Raw genomic sequence first — 6,000 nt, 5'->3', positions numbered from 1 at the left:
ATGCTTATTGTGATTTCAGAGAGTTGCCTCAGGAACTTCTGCCATTAATTAACTATGCAAAGGTGATACCATCTTCCATGGCTAAGTGTGAGTGTGGCTTTAGCCACATGAACTTAATGATCACAACATGTCCTATGCTGCTAATTAGGTCTGTAGCTTCCCTGATGTTTATCGAACTTCATGGGGCTCCAGTCCATACATGGAATCCAGAACCATATTTGAAAATTTGGCTTTGATCTCACAGGTCTGCAGATGACACCAGAACTCAGAAGATACATTCAGATTGGTTACCACAGACCCTGTGAATGCTCCTTTGAACAATGACTGTATGCCTTTTATAAATTTTTTAAGGAATTTGTTTTGTAGATAATGTGTTCTCAAAATTTCCTGCAATATCATGAAATATCGATTGTACAGTTTATTTTGTAATGATATTTAGTTGAAATTAATACATTTATATATGTTTGATAACCACGCTATTTTGAATTGTTTAATTGTACTGCTTGTGCTGGCCCAATAATCCATCATGTGATTTTTTTCTTGCCTGTCAGAGCATTCTTTCACTTCCAATTTTGCCACTTCACTCCAGAATATCTGTAAGCCAAACTGTGAATCACGTAATAGCTTTAACGAGTTACACCATTTCACTTATAATACTGTGTTATACGGAATAAAAACACACATAAATATGCTTTCAAGACTGTAGCACATATGTGGACTTAGATAATGTCATAAACAGTCGTCACAAAATGTCATCAATGTTCCAGGAGATCTCGTGGTTTTGGGTGAGGTGGGGAGTGTATATATTGTGATACATAAGATATCACAATTTGTGCAGACCAGAGGGTATTTTCCCATTCGTCATTGTTTGTATCTAAGCTCCTCTCCAAGTTGTGTCAGATCCTTGAAACACATTACAGCCCATTAGTCAATGTGCATCATATGTAGAGTTGGACTTCATGGGTGGGTATTAACCTGTTTACATCAACAGCAAAAAATTGGCAGTGGTATGTGTTACGGTGAACAGTGACAGAACAGGCACCTACCACTGAATGGAACGGTTTGATCTGAAGTTACAGAAAGTGAGTTGAACTAGTATGATCGGGTTTCACCTCACTAAGTGTTACAGGAGAACCTCATTCTCTGTATATATAATCACACAACACAGGAGGCCATTCGGCCCATTGTGCCTGTACCGGCTCTTTGAAAGCTATCCAATTAGTCCCACTCCGCATCTCTTTTCTCATGGCCCTGCGAATTTCCCCTTTTTAAGTATATATCCAATTCCCTTTTGAAAGTTACTATTGAATCTGCTTCCACCACCCTTTCAGGAAGTGTATTCCAAATCGTAACAATGCGCTGCATAAAAAGAATTCTCTTCATCCCCCTGGATTTTTTGCCAACTATCTTAAACCTATGTCCTCTGGTTACTGACTTAAACATGTTCTGTATTGATTTGTTTATTTCATTCCCTCATTTTGGAAATTATGCCCCCCACCCTTGTCTCCAGTAACATATCATCCCCCACTTAAGAGTGCAGGCAAGCCTCTGCACCTACTGCTCTGGAGACAGTGTAAGTGATGCAAAAGACCAGTGTAAATCAACCATACCTTCTTCTGAGGAAATACCCAGTCTCTGTCACATGTACTTCAAAAGTTTAGATAACACTGAACTCACCAAGTGGTATAAAAATCTATGAAAGGCTAGAGCTGTGTTCCGTTACTCCGTGGTCCAGTACATTAGTGCAGAAGACACTGTCTGCTTTCACTTGCATTTTTAATACAATTACTATTTATTTTTCATTTCTTAAAAGCAAACAAGTAAAACCAGAAAATATAATTAAAACAACTTCCATTTATATAGTATCTTCACTGTAAAAAAAGGAGGATTGTAACAAATTGAAATAAAGGATACCCTAACACAAAACAATTACATTTCTCATATTTATATAACCATCTGCCAGATTCCTATCAGACAATAGGTGGGAATTTGAAGAAGAGCAGGGGACTTTTCCCCTATGTCCTGGCCAATATTTATCCCTCAACCAACATAATTAAAAACAGATTAGCTGGTCATTATCACATTGCTGTTTGTGGGATCTTGCTGTGCGCAAATTGGCTGCCGCATTTTCTACATTACAACAGTGACTATACTTCAAAAGTGCTTCGTTGACCGTAAAGCGCTTTAGAACATCCTGAGGCCATAAAAGGCACCATATAAATGCAAGTTCTTTCTTTCCTTTCTAATTCAAGAGATACCAGTCATTCCAAATATGGATGAAGAGCTCATTGCATCACCACTCTTAACAGGTATTATACAACCAAGAGAAAAGCCTTAATAATACAAAATTAATTACTAATACATCAAATCATTGTTATTTGGACAAAGACCTAAAGGCAGCCAAGCTGAGTAGAGAATCAGTGCACTTTTTGCAAGCTCTTAGGTTCCTGCAGTGGTTGACACTGGAAGGCATCATGCCGATAAGTTTCACCTCACTCTCAGCTGCGTCAGAAAATAGAAAATCAAGTGCTAACTGGGAGACTCAACATAGAGAAAAGTCAATGGCATTAACTAAATTATTGGAAAATTGTTGGCTCAGATAACATATTTGCACAAAGCTTATTAAGAAATATTTTCAGTGACAATGTTCCAGATAAGATCACAGTGAAACAGAATCATTGGACAGCGCCACCTCCTGGTGCTAACACACATTACACCACAAGTTTGGGCCTCCTGTAAGGGAATTTGTACAATATACCAATTTAAGGGTTGCTAGCAGACTGATAGATTAAGGGAGGAATAGTTTAAAACAAATCAGTTTACGAGAGATGCCCAGCACCTCTGGAACCATATTCTAGCACAAGTTAGCACTTCCAGGGGAGAAGGGGGAATTTCTTTGTAAAACAGTGTGCATAAGAATGTTAATTTTGTACAAATTACCCTGTTGCAATAGTGGGGTTCCATCCACCCTCAGTAACCTTTGAACTAAAACTAAATTATTGATCCTTTGAAGGACATCTAAAGCAGCAGCTGGAATATTGCCTCACTCATATCTAAACTTCACATCAGGAAGTATACAAAAGTCTTGTAGATTATTGGACTATGCAAGAAATATGCTCTGGAGAAGATTTTTAAACGCTTGTGGACTGATTAAATCTTTGTTGTTCTATAATTATTAATACTATCAGTATCTTGACATGTTTCTTTTGCTTCTATGTAATTATCTTACTTGTAAATAAATGCAACTATTTAGTTTTAGCCTGAATGCTACTCTCTGACAGCGTGGAGTTTTCCATCTTTTAGAGTGGATAAAAACATGTGAAAGGCCAACTCACATGAAACTCTAGTATTTAACGAAATGGTAAAAGGGTCGTTAAACCTGTGGCATGTTGTCCTAGTTATGATAGGCATACGGTTGTAAGTTTAAGATCGTATGAGACAGGGTCTGCTTATGGAAACTGTCTTTCTGTTGTGAACCCAAGTAAAGGGTGTTGAAAAAAGCTTGAATTGTAACACACGCTATGATTGAGAAATCCCTTTCCACTAGTGAAAGTCACAGCTAGAAACAACCATTGCTAAACAACCACTGGATGGGTCACAGTAGCAATGACAATGGACTGTGCCCTAATTTCCATTATAATCCTTCGTTGTATAGTTCCACCATGCCATGCATCATTTTCCAACCGGTAGAATGGTCAGGTGACATTCTCTCAGGAGGAAATGCACAAGAACAACCAAAGTGACCTGCCATCTAATTGCTCTGACCTCTACTAACTACCATGCTCTCCAATCTCCACTCTCCCCACCAGCATGGCTGAGATAAAAACAATTTTTTTTTCACTTACCAATTTTTTTCTCCCCTCTGCCCCCTGAAATTAAGATGTTGGTTGCTGGGATACCTCCACCCAAGTGGCCATTATTCATGTAGGAGCCTTGTCACAGAGTGTCAGCAGGTTATGTTAGCACAGTGACCGTCACTGCGAAGTACAATCCTGTCCTCGCCTGATGCACTTCCATTGAGGCAACACCGGATAGCATCCAGGAGCAGGAATCCTGCCTGGTTTTCCCCTCAGCCAACGACAGTATCCCTACGAATGCCTCAGCCGAGATCAGCTAAATCAGCACTGACCAGGGATCAAAACCCTGGGATTTTCTGGTCTACATAGCTCAACTACTCTCTGAATAAACTTGCTGAGCTATTGGGAGAGGCTATAATGATGATTTATAATGACCCCCTCCACCATTGCATCTCTGAAAATGTTACAAAACATTATGAAAAATATGGCATTGCTAACATGCTGGATACCCCATTAACTTAGCCCCATATAATTCCTGTCTTGTTGAAATTATTTTCCAAAAAGATTCAAGCACTTCATAAATATCTCAGTAAATCTGAATTTAATTTTAAAGTTGTTGCAATTCATCAGTGATTAAATGTCACAAAAACATTCGATCCAGATATCCAAATCTTTTGGGATTGCAATTTATGTGAATGAAACTATTTTGTAATATTGGTGTTGAGAATGGCATAAATAGCATCCAGATTTAGTGTGGACCAAAATCTAAATCATTGCTGCTACAGGACAAAAAGAGAGTCAGCTGAATACATAGTGAATTGCCCACCGTGTTGACCACAGTCAGCGATGAATATAAGTTTTTTTTCATACACGATAGCAATAGAGTTGGGAGACTTCAGAAACTTGCTCCACATAGTTATTTAGTGGCCAGTGGCTGGAACTGCACCGTGACAATTGACATAGCAAAATTGAATGGGAAACATTGACATAGCAATTTGTAATGGTAAATGCTGATAGAAATGTGTGACCTAAAATCGTGGTAGCAGGAAGTAAGGTTTGTGGACATTAAACATGTGCCATACACAAGATTTCTAATAATAGATATATAGATATTTACATAAGAGTATTTCTGTTCAAATTAAAGCAGGGTGAATTTTATGCCTGGTTTCATTAACAGTTGCTCCATCTTCAATTCTGAGTGGCCATCACTGCAGTATGCATGAAAGAGAACTCAACTCTGTTTAAACTATGGTAAACTTGAGCTTCTTTGCTAAGTGCTTGGAACCGTCTGCTCATATGCTGTATGGAAATCCAATGTGTAACATCCAACTTAAAGGATGCTTTTGCTTCAGTTTCATCCAGTTCATTCCAAGTATGGTAGTAATTCACAATAACTAACATAGTCTGTTGTTAGTCAATAGAAACATCCCCAGAATTTTTGGACCATAAAGAAACTACATATTTTAAAAATCAATTTAAATGTAATAAAGGGACACAAGGCTATTTTTGCTGGATTTAGCCTCACAGAGCACTCTAAATTCTCTGCTTCTGCAGTCACATTATAACTGCAGTGTCACACTGATGATGCAGTTATGGTGTGATGTACCCAAAAGACAAAAGAACCCAGAGTCAGGAGCTGAGGTGTCACTGGAGTGGAGGAGTGAAAGGCCTTGGAGGAGGCAGGCTCACTCCACTGCACTTTGAAGTTTGGGCTTTGATACCCAATGTAATCCCACAGGTTCAGCATTGCAGAAAGCCAAAACCACTTTGCACTACGCTAAACTTGTGTGAATGCAGTCTTAATTTCAGATTTCCCCCTTTCCTTATACTTATACATTGATACTTACTGATGCTTGTCTTTAAAATCTGTATTCTGCTGCAGGCAACCTTTTGTACTTCTTACTAATAGACAGACTCCAGGGAAGGGAAATCTTAAATAAATTACCGTAACTGTGTTTCATTAGCTTACAAATGGAGAAGCATTTATTGAAACACTAATAAGCATTTCTCCTGGAGCTTTTTAACTGGGATATTAGCACATTTTTAAAAGGGTTTTTACAGCTTAATAGAGAAGCTGTGTGTAATTTTTTCAAACATGGATTTTTCTATTATGTCAACAGAGAAATAAGGTGATTCAATTGATATAAAGTACTTACAAATTACTGCCTCGGATAATGAGTGAAAATTTTACAATTACTTTGAT

The sequence above is a fragment of the Heptranchias perlo genome, chromosome 28, assembly GCF_035084215.1.
Source record: "Heptranchias perlo isolate sHepPer1 chromosome 28, sHepPer1.hap1, whole genome shotgun sequence".
Lineage (NCBI taxonomy): Eukaryota > Metazoa > Chordata > Chondrichthyes > Hexanchiformes > Hexanchidae > Heptranchias > Heptranchias perlo.
This window is presented reverse-complemented; position numbering follows the sequence as displayed.